The following is a 16560-nucleotide window of genomic DNA, read 5'->3' on the forward strand; positions in this document are numbered from 1 at the left end:
TGATTTCCTGTGCATATACTTCTACGTCATACATTCCCAATACTTTTTTAAATACCGATTACCCTTGCATTCTTGATCCTCGGGTAGACCGTCATCATGACCGTCTTCACTCATGATGTGCAGTGACATTCAAGTTACTTCAATAGGAAACACTGCTTCAGTCTTGTGTATTATGACTTGGTGATTAGATGAGCTACTCCATGTCTACATCAGAGTCACTCCCCTCCTTACTCCATGGACTCATCGCTGTCCTCACCTTCCTGCTGTTCATTCGTCCCTGCCGAAGCAGTTTAACTCCATCCTCTTCCTCGATAAGGCATGTCGGGACTGATACTACAGGAAACGTGCACAATGAATTAGCTTCACATTCGACAGGGGGTTGTCTTGAGGTACCCATGGCCTTCGCGCCCACTAATTACCTCCGCTACCAAAGGTGGATGCAGGTTATGTTTTCACCCCTGTCTGTTTGTCTGTCTATCAGTTTGTGAACAAAATATCTCAAAAAGTTGTGGACGGATTCGGACGACATTTGGCAGAGATGTAGCGTATGTCACAAGGACGAAATGATTCGATTTTGGTGAAGATCCGGATTCGGATCCGGCTAGTAGAATTTTTTAATTAATTCTTCACCATTGGGAGATGGGGCCAAAAACGATACATAGCAGGATATCTCAAAAAGTTGTTGGCGGATTTGGACGAAACTTGGTGGACTGGTTGGGTTTCTGACAAGGACGATTCGATTAGATTTTGGTGAAGATCGGAATATGGATTCGGATATGAGGATTATTTAATTTTTTAAGTGAATCTTCACCATTGGGAGATCGGGCCAAAAACGATACACAGCAGGATATCTCAAAAAGTTGGAGATGGATTTGGACGACATTTGGCAGAGATGTAGCGTATGTCACAAGGACGAAATGATTCGATTTTGGTGAAGATCCGGATTCGGATCCGGCTACTAGAATTTTTAAATTAATTCTTCACCATTGGGAGATCGGGCCAAAAACGATACACAGCAGGATATCTCAAAAAGTTGGAGATGGATTTGGACGAAACTTGTTGGACAGGTTGTGTGTGTGACAAGGACGAACCAATTCGATTTTGGTGAAGATCCGGATCCAGTTAGTATAATTATTTAAGTGATTCTTCACCATTGAGTGATATGGCCAACCAGGCGGAGGTTTGCTCTCTACCGAGTGCCGTTCTAGTTGACATCTGCTTCATCAACATCCGCCACGTGCTTCCGAACATGCTTGGTCCAAACAAAAGAGGTCAATGTCTCAACATCCCGATGGTCTGTGGTTGCTTGTCCTCCAACACACTGGCTAAGCCGGAAATGGAAATACCGATTTCACAATCCATTATGATTTTTGGACTCGCACACGAGCTATACCTGTGAAATGCTAGTCACTTGCCATCCATCTATTGCCATTGCCCGAAGTTCTCACCAAAAACTTTCCGGATATCGTTGCTGAGTTTGTGACCAGTGGGTCAGCTTCCTCATGTTTTCCTCGGACATTTCCTGATGCACTCACTCGTCCTTGGAGTCGGAAGTGAGGTGGATGCAGTCGCCACCGTGGGACAGCAAGTGCTTTCTGTCCAACATTCATGCCGTAGTGATTCTTCCATCATGCAAGAGGAATCTCGCCAGTTGATCCTTGAGGTTTCCAGTTTCCTTCCTTCAGCAGGTATGTTCCAATCTGCCAAGAAAACGCAGCGTTCCACAACTACGGCTCTATGCTGCCGTTAAAAGTAAATCTGCCGTCCATCAGGTTGAGCCGCAGGTAATGTTTCGCAAATTTCCTCCTCATGGTTCTCTTCTGCTCAAGTCCGGTATTTTAAAATGCTTTAAAACCCGAAGTATGCAAAATACAGCTTCCCAGATGTCAAATGTCATGGTCCCCTGCAAAATATTTCCTAGTCAGGTATCACAAAGTGATCCACAAAACACCTTGTCAGGTTCTAAGATTCTAAGTCAGAGAGTGGTGTTTTTCTTGGGGCATATTGTTACTCTTAAGGTATTGTAATGGTTATTGTAATTTGAGTGTAGAAGGAACACATCATTTACCATGTACTGCATGTGCAGGTGAAGATGAATGGCAGCCTGGGAGGATCACCACCTGAGATGGTGGCAAGTCCAAGGGGAGAGCACTGGGGGCACAAAAAGAGAGGGATGTCTTTTGTGAGTAATGAGTTGGAAACACATCTCGTCGGTACGAATGTCACTCTGCTCCACAGAACAGGTAACGTTCCTGAGACTAAGGTATTAGAGGGGCAGAAACAGGTCCCGCAGTTTGTGAAGAGACCTCCGTTGTGTACGGGATGGTGCTCACGGACACGTGGCTATACCGTGCAGGAGTCCTGCCCAGCAACTCAGACCATGAAACTGACCGGCCTGGGTATGACCTTAAGCCAGCTACGGTGTACGCACAAGCAGCCAGGTGAGCCATGTTGACAAGCTTTGACTTGTGAGTTGGTGGGCGAGACTGCACAGTGTTTGGGTAAGGCTAGACCCACACCGGTGAGTAGGTCCGAACCAATGCTGGTTAGCGAGGTCACGCCCGCCAAGTTGAGCAAGAATGCATGAAAAGTCTTATCAGGGTCTAGGATGTTCGAAGGCACCCGGAGTCATGGACTTGCCACACAAGGTCTGTGTGTTACCAGCTGTGGGGGAGGGGGTAAAAGGGAGGTTTAGTGCCGTTTGAAAGGGACAGGCCAATGTGGGCCGGTGACGGATTGAGCCCCAATTGGATTTTGATGGTTGTGTTTTTGTCATCAACTACGATTTAAGAGTCACGGCAACTGGCCGCTCGTGACAATGGGGGAGGAGTGGGAGAACCATAGGCAATGGGGGAGGAGTGTGAGAACCGTAGGCAATTGGGGAGGAGTGGGAGAACCATAGGCAATGGGGGAGGGGTGGGAGAACCATAGGCAATGGGGGAGGAGTGGGAGAACCATAGGTAATGGGGGAGGAGTGGGAGAACCGTAGGCAATGGGGGAGGAGTGGGAGAACCGTAGGCAATTGGGGAGGAGTGTGAGAACCGTAGGCAATGGGGGAGGAGTGGGAGAACCGAGGCAATGGGGGAAAGAGTGGGAGAACCGCAGGCAATGGGTGAGGAGTGGGAGAACCATAGGCAATGGGGGAGGAGTGGGAGAACCATAGGCAATGGGGGAGGAGTGGGAGAACCATAGGTAATGGGGGAGGAGTGGGAGAACCGGAGGCAATCGGGGTGGAGTGTGAGAACTGTAGGCAATGGGGGAGGAGTGGGAGAACCGTCGGCAATGGGGGAGGATTGGGAGAACCGTAGGCAATGGGGGAGGAGTGGGAGAACCGTAGGCAATGGGGAAGGAGTGGGAGAACTGCAGGCAATGGGGGAGGAGTGGGAGAACCGTGGGCAATGGGGGAGGAGTGTGAGAACCGTGGGCAATGGGGGATGAGTGGGAGAACCGTAGGCAATGGGGAAGGAGTGGGAGAACTGTCGGCAATGGGGGAGGAGTGGCAGAACCGTGGGCAATGGGGGAGGATTGGGAGAACCGTAGGCAATGGGGGAGAGTGAGAGAACCGTAGGCAATTGGGGAGGAGTGTGAGAACCGTAGGCAATGGGGGAGGAGTGGAAGAACAGTAGGCAATCAGGGAGGAGTGTGACAACCGTAGGCAATGGGGGAGGAGTGGGAGAACTGTAGGCAATTGGGGAGGAGTGGGAGAACCATCAGCAATGGGGGAGGAGTGTGAGAACCGTAGGCAATCTGGGAGGAGTGTGAGAACCGGAGGCAATCGGGGAGGAGTGGGAAAACCGTAGGCAATGGGGGAGGAGTGGGAGAACCGTAGGCAATGGGGGAGGAGTGTGAGAACCGTAGGCAATCGGGGAGGAGTGTGAGAATCGCAGGCAATCAGGGAGGAGTGGGAGAACTGGAGGCAATGGGGAGGAGTGTGAGCACCGTAGGCAATGGGGGAGGAGTGTGAGAACCGTAGGCAATCGGGGAGGAGTGTGAGAACCGCAGGCAATCGGGGGGGAGTGTGAGAACCGTCGGCAATGGGGGAGGAGTGTGAGAACTGTAGGCAATGGGGGAGGAGTGGAAGAACCGTAGGCAATCGGGCAGGAGTGTGAGAACCGTAGGCAATGGGGGAGGAGTGTGAGAACCGTAGGCAATCGGGGAGGAGTGTGAGAACCATAGGCAATGGGGGAGGAGTGTGAGAACCGCAGGCAATGGGGGAGGAGTGTGAGAACCGTAGGCAATGGGGGAGGAGTGCGAGAACCGTAGGCAATGGGGGAGGAGTGGGAGAACCGTAGGCAATCGGGGAGCAGTGGAAGAACCGTAGGCAATCGGGGAGGAGTGTGAGAACCGTAGGCAATCGGGGAGGAGTGTGACAACCGTAGGCAATGGGGGAGGAGTGGGAGAACCGTAGGCAATGGGGGAGGAGTGGGAGAACCGTAGGCAATGGGGGAGGAGTGGGAGAACCACAGGTAATGGGGGAGGAGTGGGAGAACCGTCGGCAATCGGGGAGGAGTGTGAGAACCGTAGGCAATGGGGGAGGAGTGTGAGAACCGTAGGCAATGGGGGAGGAGTGGGAGAACCGTAGGCAATGGGGGAGGAGTGGGAGAACCGTAGGCAATTGGGGAGGAGTGTGAGAACCGGAGGCAATGGGGGAGGAGTGGGAGAACCATAGGCAATGGGGAAGGAGTGTGAGCACCGTAGGCAATGGGGGAGGAGTGGGAGAACCGTAGGCAATGGGGAAGGAGTGTGAGAACCATAGGCAATGGGGGAGCAGTGGAAGAACCGTAGGCAATGGGGGAGGAGTGACAGAACCGTGGGCAATGGGGGAGGATTGGGAGAACCGTAGGCAATCGGGGAGGAGTGGGAGAACCGTAGGCAATCGGGGAGCAGTGGAAGAACCGTCGGCAATCGGGGAGCAGTGGAAAAACCGTAGGCAATCGGGGAGGAGTGGGAGAACCACAGGCAATCGGGGAGCAGTGGAAGAACCATAGGCAATCGGGGAGGAGTGGGAGAACCGCAGGCAATGGGGGAGGATTGGGAGAACCATAGGCAATGGGGGAGGAGTGTGAGAACTGTAGGCAATGGGGGAGGAGTGGGAGAACCGTAGGCAATGGGGGAGGATTGGGAGAACCGTAGGCAATGGGGGAGGAGTGTGAGAACTGTAGGCAATGGGGGAGGAGTGGGAGAACCGTAGGCAATGGGGGAAGGATTGGGAGAACCGTAGGCAATGGGGGAGGAGTGGGAGAACCGTGGGCAATGGGGGAGAATTGGGAGAACTGTGGGCAATGGGGGAGGAGTGGGAGAACCGTAGGCAATGGGGGAGGAGTGTGAGAACCGTAGGCAATTGGGGAGGAGTGTGAGCACCGTAGGCAATCGGGGAGGAGTGTGAGAACCGTAGGCAATTGGGGAGGAGTGTGAGAACCGTGGGCAATGGGGGAGGAGTGGGAGAACGGTAGGCAATGGGGGAGGAGTGTGAGAACCGTGGGCAATGGGGGAGGAGTGGGAGAACCGTAGGCAATGGGGAAGGAGTGGGAGAACTGTAGGCAATGGGGGAGGAGTGGCAGAACCGTGGGCAATGGGGGAGGATTAGGAGAACCGTAGGCAATGGGGGAGAGTGAGAGAACCGTAGGCAATGGGGAGGAGTGACAGAACCGTGGGCAATGGGGGAGGATTGGGAGAACCGTGGGCAATGGGGGAGGAGTGGGAGAACCGTTGGCAATGGGGGAGGAGTGTGAGAACCGTAGGCAATGGGGGCGGAGTGTGAGAACCGTGGGCAATGGGGGAGGATTGGGAGAACCGTAGGCAATATGGGAGGATTGGGAGAACCGTAGGCAATGGGGAAGGAGTGGCAAAACCGTGGGCAATGGGGGAGGAGTGGGAGAACCGTAGGCAATGGGGAGGAGTGACAGAACCGTGGGCAATGGGGGAGGAGTGGGAAAACCATCGGCAATAGGGAAGGAGTGGGAGAACTTCAGGCAATGGGGGAGGAGTGTGAGGACTGTAGGCAATGGGGGAGGAGTGGGAAACCGTAGGCAATGGGGGAGGAGTCGGAGAACCGTGGGCAATGGGGGAGGAGTGGAAGAACAGTAGGCAATCAGGGAGGATTGTGACAACCGTAGGCAATGGGGGAGGAGTGGGAGAACTGTAGGCAATCGGGGAGGAGTGGGAGAACCGTCGGCAATGGGGGAGGAGTGTGAGAACCGGAGGCAATCGGGGAGAAGTGGGAGAACCGTAGGCAATGGGGGAGGAGTGGGAGAACCGTAGGCAATGGGGGAGGAGTGTGAGAATCGCAGGCAATCAGGGAGGAGTGGGAGAACTGGAGGCAATGGGGAGGAGTGTGAGAACCGGAGGCAATCGGGGAGGAGTGGGAGAACCGTAGGCAATGGGGGAGGAGTGGGAGAACCGTAGGCAATGGGGGAGGAGTGTGAGATCCGGAGGCAATCGGGGAGGAGTGTGAGAATCGCAGGCAATCAGGGAGGAGTGGGAGAACTTGAGGCAATGGGGAGGAGTGTGAGAACCGTAGGCAATGGGGGAGCAGTGGAAGAACCATAGGCAATCGGGGAGGAGTGTGAGAACCGGAGGCAATGGGGGAGGAGTGTGAGAACCGTAGGCAATGGCGGAGGAGTGCGAGAACCGTAGGCAATGGGGGAGGAGTGGGAGAACCGTAGGCAATCGGGGAGCAGTGGAAGAACCGTAGGCAATCGGGGGGGGGGGGGGGTGTGTGAGAACCGTCGGCAATGGGGGAGGAGTGTGAGAACTGTAGGCAATGGGGGAGGAGTGGAAGAACCGTAGGCAATCGGGGAGGAGTGTGAGAACTGCAGGCAATGGGGGAGGAGTGTGAGAACCATAGGCAATCGGGGAGGAGTGTGAGAACCGTAGGCAATCGGGGAGGAGTGTGAGAACCGCAGGCAATGGGGGAGGAGTGTGAGAACCGTAGGCAATGGGGGAGGAGTGGGAGAACCGTAGGCAATCGGGGAGCAGTGGAAGAACCGTAGGCAATCGGGGAGGAGTGTGAGAACCGTAGGCAATGGGGGAGGAGTGTGACAACCGTAGGCAATGGGGGAGGAGTGGGAGAGCCGTAGGCAATGGCGGAGGAGTGGGAGAACCGTAGGCAATGGGGGAGGAGTGGGAGAACCACAGGTAATGGGGGAGGAGTGGGAGAACCGTCGGCAATCGGGGAGGAGTGTGAGAACCGTAGGCAATGGGGGAGGAGTGTGAGAACCGTAGGCAATGGGGGAGGAGTGGGAGAACCGTAGGCAATGGGGGAGGAGTGTGAGAACCGTAGGCAATGGGGGAGGAGTGGGAGAACCGTAGGCAATGGGGAAGGAGTGTGAGAACCGTAGGCAATGGGGGAGCAGTGGAAGAACCATCGGCAATGGGGAAGGAGTGGGAGAACTTCAGGCAATGGGGGAGGATTGGGAGAACCGTAGGCAATAGGGGAGGAGTGGGAGAACCATAGGCAATGGGGGTGGAGTGTGAGAACCGTAGAAAATGGGGGGGGGGGGGGAGTGTGAGAAACGTAGGCAATGGGGGAGGAGTGTGAGGACTGTAGGCAATGGGGAAGGAGTCGGAGAACCGTGGGCAATGGGGGAGGATTGGGAGAACCATGGGGAATGGGGGAGGAGTGGGAGAACCATGGGCAATGGGGGAGGAGTGGCAGAACCGTGGGGAATGGGTGAGGAGTGGAAGAACCGTAGGCAATGGGGGAGGAGTGGCAGAACCGTGGGGAATGGGGGATGAGTGGGAGACCCGTAGGCAATGGGGGAGGAGTGGGAGAACTGTAGGCGATGGGGGAGGATTGGGAGAACCATATGCAATGGGGGAGGAGTGGCAGAACCGTGGGCAATGGGGGAGGATTGGGAGAACTGTAGGCAATGGGGAAGGAGTGGGAGAACTGTCGGCAATGGGGGAGGATTGGGAGAACCTTAGGCAATGGGGGAGGAGTGGCAGAACCGTGGGCAATGGGGGAGGATTGGGAGAACCGTAGGCAATGGGGAGGAGTGACAGAACCGTGGGCAATGGGGGAGGATTGGGAGAACCGTAGGCAATGGGGGAGGAGTGGGAGAACCGTAGGCAATGGGGGTGGAGTGGGAGAACCGTAGGCAATGGGGGAGGAGTTGGAGAACCATGGGCAATGGGGGAGGAGTGGCAGAACCGTGGGGAATGTGGGAGGAGTGGGAGAACCGTAGGCAATGGGGGAGGAGTGGGAGAACCGTCGGCAATGGGGGAGGAGTGGGAGAACAGCGGCGGCTGCAGTAAGGCACAAGACCTGAGAGCAATGACACCCGTGTTTTTAAACGTATTTTGAAGCTTTGGACAGGGATGGGGGGGGGGGGGGGGGGAGTGGCGTGGCTGGCCTCAAGCAATATTTCCCCCCTGGAGGATTTGGAAGTGAAAGGCAGCTGGGGACTGGGGAGGTGCATTGGCTGGATCTGGACGTTGGTGCTGCCCATGTTTGTAGTACAACCTAGACCCCCAAGGGAAGGGGGGGGGTGTGGGGGGGGGGGGGGTTAGGGACAGATAATCTTGTGTTCTGCGGCGTCTCGGAGCACCAGCTGAGTGAATGTCTCGGACTGTTGTGGTTGCTGGATTCTAGAGGGGCCAGACATCCGTGGGATCAAAGTGCCTCCTCCCAGGCAACTCGAGGACCATTAGGGAAAGGTTTTGTGGGTCGTGCGTTGGTGACAGCATCACCGTGGGCCAGTCATGGCTTCAGGAGGTAACTTCCCTGTCATGCAGACTGGCATCCTCTCCCTGAGTCTCCACGACAGCCAGCATGTGCTGACCCTCCATGCTGGACTGGTTGATTGATGTGATTCCTTTTTGTGAGGACCAAGGGTTGAGTAACAACACTGGACAATGTAGAAGTATAGCTTCTACTTAATTAATCAAATTGAGACTATCCTTATGGATGAGTCTCCCTGTAGTTAATTACAATTCTGTTTGTACTTTCTTCTTTGCAGGAAAATCACAGAGACATGAAAGTTGTTGTGTAAAATATTCTGAACCACTCTGAATAGGTGCATTTGGAAGATGTATTCTTGTGTTAGTGGAAAGGGATTGTGGTGCAAATGAGTAATGTTATACTTTCTGTGGAGCTGGAAAACTATTCAACTCAGCAATTCTTTCTACAAGTGTGACTCGGCGCGCTCCGCACGCCTCACCACACATCGTTTCAGAGGGGTAGGCATCTTTGACCATTTCGGTGTCTTTTGGGTCTTCATGGTGATTTGGGTCTTCCGGGCCATTTGGGTCTTCAGGATCTTTTGGATTCTCTGGACCTTTAAGGGTATTTTGGGTCTTTGAGGTGTTTTAGGTCTTCAGGGTCTTTGGTGTCTTCAGAGGCTTTTGGATCTTAAGGGTCTTTTGGTTCTTCTTGGTCTTTAAGGGTCTTTGGATTTTTTTGGGTCTTCTGGGTCTTTTGGGTCTTCGGGGTATTTTTGGTATTCGGGGTCTTTTTGGTCTTTGGGGTCTTTTGGGTCTTTGGGGTGTTTTGGGTCTTCGGGGTGTTTTGGGTCTTCGGGGTGTTTTGGGTCTTCGGGGTGTTTTGGGTCTTTGGGGTGTTTTTTGGGTCTTTGGGTGTTTTGGGTCTTCGGGTGTTTTGGGTCTTCGGGGTCTTTTGGATCTTCGGGGTGTTTTGAGTCTTCGGGGTGTTTTGGGTCTTCGGGGTGTTTTGGGTCTTCGGGGTGTTTTCAGTCTTTAGGGTGTTTTCGGTCTTTGGGGTGTTTTGGGTCTTCAGGGTATTTTGGGTCTTCGGGGTGTTTTCGGTCTTTGGTGTGTTTTGGGTCTTCGGAGCCTTTTGGGTTTTTGGGTATTCAGGGTCTTTTTTAGCCTCAGGGCCTTGAAGGGTATTTTGGGTCTTTGGGGTGTTTTGGGTCTTTGGGTGTCTTCAGGGTATTTTGGGTCTTCAGGAGTCTTGGAGGTGTGAAGCGTCTTGGGGGAATTAAAGGGTCTTCAAAGGTCTGAGGGGTCTCAGCAATCTTAACGCAATTAAGAGTGTTAATTAAGAGGGTGGTAATTTTATTTGAAGAAGAAGAAGACGTTTTCGTCGCATATAAACATAGCGACAAACATAGAGACATGAAGACATAACCATATATGTTTGCTCTATTATAATAAGATGCATACATCTTCCCTCTGCAATTAAAATCAGATGTACATTCAGCTACTTTGACCCTCCTACCCACTGGGACACTGCAGTAAAATGATTGCCAGATGATTCCAGAGGAACACTTTACCCAAGGGAATATCCCAAGCGGTAACTGTTCTAAAACACATCTCTCAGGAATACTGCTCTCCCCTCTGTGCTGGTGCTCCTGCCTCACACCGAGCTCGGCTTCATGCGGTTGAAACCCAAGCATTCAGAATCATTGGAATCTCCCGCGATGAAGCTGATTCTGAGGGCCTTTCTCTCTCTCACCTTAGGCAGGTTGGTGATATTTCTGCTTCTACCGACTCCTTTCCAGCCTTGCTCCCCCTGTTCTGTCTGTGCTCTGCCCCCCAAATATTCCTACAGGATGCACAAGATCTGCCAGCAACCCTCTTCTGGTCAAACTGCCTAAATCAAGACTCTCTGCTCACCTTCACTCTTTCATTCCTCTTTTCTCTCACCTCTGGGACAAACTTCCTCACTCTCTTCAATCCCACTCCTCCCTCCAGGTCTTCAAAACAGCTGTTCACCACCATCTATCTTCCCCCATCCAAAACCTTGATCTTTCCTACCCCTGTTCAAACACCCCAAATCCGCCTCTTTCAATCCCCAACTTCTTTCCTGAAATTCCTAGTTGTGTTAATTTGCTTTATACCGTATACCCCTCCCTCCTCCCCCAGCCCTCCCCCTTCCACAGAGCTACCGACGTCCCTGTTCTCTACTGTTGTTGTGCTTGTGTGCCTCCCTCTCTCTCCCCCTCTTGTCTCCTGCTCCCTTCATTGTATGTTTTGTGTGTCTGTGCATGTTTTTATGTTCAATGTGTTAGCTCTTACACGAGCCTCGACTCTTTAAAAAAAAAAATCAGGATTTGGGGCCTGGCCCACAACACTGACTTGGGCCACTCCAGCCTTGACAAGGAGAGGAGATGAGTTTTTTGGGGTGAAGATCTTTGAAGCTAAAAACAAATTACACGAGAACGGCACTCAGTTGAGAGCATACCTCCGCCAGGTGAACAGTTTAGGTTTTGTATCCCCGGGTAGACTAGAAAATCAAAATCATCCATCTACAACTTTTCGAGATCTGCTTTATATCGATTTTAGCCATATCACTCAATGGTGAAGAATCACTTAAAAAATTAAATAACCTCATATCCGAATCCATAATTCAGATCTTCACCAAAATCGAATCGATTCTCCCTTGTGACACACATACAACCGGTCCACCAACTTTCGTCCAAATCCATCCATAACTTTTTGAGATATCCCGCAATGTTAGGTTTTGGCCCTATTTCCCAATGGTGAAGAATCACTTAAGAAATTAAATAATTCTCATATCCGAATTCATATTCAGATCTTCACCAAAACCGAATCTATTTGTCCTTGTCAGACACCCAATTGGTCTACCAACTTTCGTCCAAATCCGTGCACAATTTTTTTAGATATCGTTTTTTTGAGATACGATATTTTTGAGATATCGTTTTTGAGATATCAATTTTGAGATATGATACATTCTGAGAAAGAATGTATCGTTTTTGGCCCTATCTCCCAATGGTGAAGAATCATTTTAAAAATTATACTAACCAGATCCGAATCCAGATCTTCACCAAAATATAATCCTTTCGTCCTTGTGACATATGCTACATCTCTGCCAAATTCCATCCGAATACGTCCGCAACATTTTGAGATATTTTGTTCACAAACAAAGAAACAAACAAGAAGACGTCATGCATAGCACGATACTTTCAAAATCCGTCACCTCCCCCAAAAGTTTTCCATTGACACAGCAAATTGTCCATTTCATGAAGATTAAATTTACGATCTTGATCAAAGCTCGGGTCAACAGGATAAAAAGTGATGATTTTTCAGATGAAAAATGATGATTTTGGCAGTTTGACCTTGAGTTGACCTTTGACCTTTTGACCTCATAAATAGTTGGTTTCCCAATTCAGTAAGGCAATGCACAAATGCTGTTCTATTTTCAAGTCAATCGGATGAAAATTGATGGGTTTTCAGATGAAAATTGATGATTTTGGAACTTTGACCTTCAGTTGATCTTTGACCTTTTGACCTCAAAAATAGTTGGTTTCCTAATTCAGTGAGGCAATATGCAAATGCTGTTCAATCTTCAAGTCAATCGGATGAGAATTGACAGTTTTTCAGATGAAAAGTGATGATTTGGAAGTTTGACCTTGAGTTGACCTTTGACCTATTGACCTCAAAAATAGCATGTTTCCCGATTTAGTGACTCGATATGCAAATGCTGTTCAATTTTCAAGTCAATCGGTTGAGAATTGACAGCATTTTAGATGAAAAGTGATGACTTTTAAAATTTGACCTTGAGTTGACCTATGACCTTTTGACCTCAAAAATAGTTCATTTCCCAATTTAATGACAATATACAAATGTTATTCAATTTTCAAGTCAATCGGATTTAAAATGGCGATTTTAGAAATTTGACCTCCAGATGACCTTTGACCTCAAAATCAATAGGCTTCTCAATTGGGACGATCTAGACAGCTTGGTGAAGTTTTGTGCTTATCAGTTTAGAATTGTGACCTGTAGGCCGGTGACAGACAAACAAACAGACAAACAAGAAGACGTCATGCGGAGCACGATACTTACAAAATCCGCCCCCCCCCCCCCAAAAGTTTTCCATTGATACAGCAAATTGTCCATTTCATGAAGATTAAAATTTACAAACTTGATCAAAGCTCGGGTCAACAGGATGAAAAGTGACGATTTTTCGGATGAAAAATGATGATTTTCGAAGGTTGACCTTGAGTTGACCTTTGACCTTTTGGCCTCAAAAATAGTTAGTTTCCCTATTTAGTGACTCAATGTGCAAATGCTGTTCAATTTTCAAGTCAATCGGATGAAAATTGAGGATATTAAAAATTTGGCCTATGTTGACCTTTTGGCCTGTATTTACCTAAAATATAATACGTGGTTGAATTCAATGACCAGATATGCAAGTCCTCTTCAAATTTCAAGTCAATTGGATGAAAATTGAGGATTTTAGAAATTTGGCCTATTTTGACCTTTTGGCCTGCGTTGACCTTTTGGCCTATGTTCACCTAAAATATAATTTGTGGTTGAATTCAGTGACCAGATATGCAAGTCCTCTTCAAATTTCAAGTCAATCGGATGAAAATTGAAGATTTTAGAAATTTGGCCTATGTTGACCTTTTGGCCTATGTTGACCTCAAGAATACTTGGTGGTTGAATTCAGTGACCAGATATGCAAGTCCTCTTCAAATTTCAAGTCAATTGGATGAAAATTGAGAATTTTAGAAATTTGGCCTATGTTGACCATTTGGCCTATGTTGACCTCAAAAATACTTGGTGGTTGAATTCAGTGACATCATATGCAAGTCCTCTTCAAATTTCAAGTCAATCGGATGAAAATTGAGGATTTTAGAAATTTAGCAATGTTGGTGACCTTTGGCCTATGTTGACCGATTGACCCCCAAAACAATAGGCTTCTTGCTTTTGACCAACTCTACCATTTGGTGAAGTTTTGTGAAGATCGGTTGAAAATTGTGACCTGTAGGCCGGTGACAAACAGACAAACAAACAGACAGCCAGACAGACAGACAGAACCACAAACACAACCGACCAATATACATGAAAAATCTTCGATTTTGCAAGTAACAAGAAGACGTCATGCGGAGCACGATAGTTGCAAAATCCGCCCCCCCCCCCCAAGCAAAAAAAATTCCATTGACACAGAAAATTGTCCATTTCATGAAGATTAAAATTTACGATCTTGATCAAAGCTCGGGTCAACAGGATGAAAAGTGACGTTTTCTCAGATGAAAAATGATGATTTTATAAGTTTGACCTTGAGTTGACCTTTGACCTCAAAAATAGTAGGTTTTCCTATTTCGTGACACAATGTGCAAATGCTGTTCAATTTCCAAGTCAATCGGATGAAAATTGATGGGTTTTTTTTCAGATGAAAATTTATGATTCTGGAAGTTTGACCTTCAGTTGACCTTTGACCTTTTGACCTAAAATAGTTGGTTCCCCAATTCAGTGAGGCAATACGCAAATGCTGTTCTAATTTCAAGTCAATCGGATGCAAATTGATGGGTTTTCAGATGAAAATTGATGATTTGGGAAGTTTGACCTCGAGTTGACCTTTGACCTTTTCACCTCAAAAATAGTAGGTTTTCCTATTTCGTGACACAATGTGCAAATGCTGTTCAATTTCCAAGTCAATCGGATGAAAATTGATGGGTTTTTTTTCAGATGAAAATTTATGATTTTGGAAGTTTGACCTTCAGTTGACCTTTGACCTTTTGACCTAAAATAGTTGGTTCCCCAATTCAGTGAGGCAATACGCAAATGCTGTTCTAATTTCAAGTCAATCGGATGCAAATTGATGGGTTTTCAGATGAAAATTGATGATTTTGGAAGTTTGACCTCGAGTTGACCTTTGACCTTTTCACCTCAAAAATAGTTTGTTTTCCTATTTAGTGACACAATGTGCAAATGCTGTTCAATTTCCAAGTCTATCGGATGAAAATTTATGGTTTTTCAGATGAAAATTGATGATTTTGGAAGTTTGAGCTGCAGTTGACCTTTGACCTCAAAAATAGTATGTTTCCCAATTCAGTGAGGCAATATGCAAATGCTGTTCAATTTTGAAGTCAATCAGATGAAAACTGACGGTTTTTCAGATGAAAACTGATGATTTTGGAAGTTTGACCTTGAGTTGACCTTTGACCTCAAAAATAGTATGTTTCCCAATTTATTGACTCGATATGCAAAGGCTGTTCAATTTTCAAGTCAATCGGTTGAGAATTGATGGCTTTTTCGAAGAAAATTGATGATTTTTAAAATTTGACCTTGAGTTGACCTTTGACCTTTTGACCACAAAAATAGTATGTTTCCCAATTTATTGACTCGATATGCAAATGCTGTTCATTTTCCAAGTCAATCAGTTGAAAATTGACGGCTTAAAATTTGACCTTGAGTTGACCTTTGACCTCAAAAATAGTTCATTTCCCAATTTAGTGACAATATACAAATGCTATTCAATTTTCAAGTCAATCGGATTTGAAATGGTGATTTTAGAAATTAGACCTCCAGATGACCTTTGACCCCCAAAACAATAGGCTTCTCAATTGGGACGACCTATACAACTTGGTGAAGTTTCGTGACGATCGGTTTAGAATTGTGACCTGTAGGCCGGTGACAAACCGTCAGACAAACAGACTAACAAAGACAAACTAGAACGGGCACTCGGTAGAGCGCATACCTTCGCCGCAGCTACTGTTCTGTACTTGGTAAAAATACGATTTTGACCTTTTCGTGACCTTGACCTTGACCTTTGACCCGATTGCTCCCAAAATCTAATCAAATGTGTCCCGTATAATAACCAATCATCCCACCAAATTTCATGCAATTCGGTTGAATACTTTTTGAGTTATGCGAATAACATACACACACACACACAGACATACAAATAAATACACAGCGATCAAAACATAACCTTCCGCTTTTGCGAAGGTAACAAACAGACAGACAGACAGACAGAAGGACAGAACCACAAAACGCAACCGACCAATATAGTTGAAAAATCTTCGATTTTGCAAGTAACAAACGGAGAGACAAACAGACAGGGGTGAAAACATAACCTCCATCCACCTTTGGTGGCGGAGGTAAAAATGGTGAAACTGCGGTCTCAGGTTTTAATGAATGCTCTTTCACCATTGAATCGATTGTTTTAATTTTTGTACACATAGTCGAGGCTCATGGAAGAGGTATTAAAGGAAAATATTGCGACTCGCCAAAGAGTACTGGAGCTGGAAACCAAGTACAGAATGCAGTTTTATTTTCCACCACCAAAAGGGTTACACTGAAAATACATGTAACCTTGACATAATCTTAAAGCTCAACAGTACTTCAGCTATAAATAAGACATTAAGCTGGTGTGATTCCACCCATTTCACACTGCTGTTAAAAACATTTCACATGCCTCCTGTAACCACCCCAACCCCTCCCCCCTCCCATCCAAATAAATAAATAACTGCACTTGGACATAAAACAAGGTAATAAAAACTTTACAAGCTTGTATCAAATGCATTAAAGTAATCCATGGTAGCTTTGATGCAGTAAATATAACAGTTCGCATGAAAAAGGAGTAGGTAACCATGCCATCCAATATCAGATGCTTACCTGGAACATATTGCACTAAGAGCATGGTTTTACATCATCACGACCATGTCAGAATGTACACAAACAAACCTTGAATCCACCCGCTTCTGGGGGCACGAAGTGCTGTTTATGCAGTCGAGCAACAGTTCATTGTGTCAAAAACAGTCGCAGCTGATGCGAACACGTTTCGTAGGCAACAGGAAACGGAACTTGCAGCTCACGAGCCAAATTGAACATTTGTGCGTGTGTGTT

This window comes from Myxine glutinosa, chromosome 3 (genome assembly GCF_964187855.1).
Source record: "Myxine glutinosa chromosome 3, kmMyxGlut1.1, whole genome shotgun sequence".
NCBI lineage: Eukaryota > Metazoa > Chordata > Myxini > Myxiniformes > Myxinidae > Myxine > Myxine glutinosa.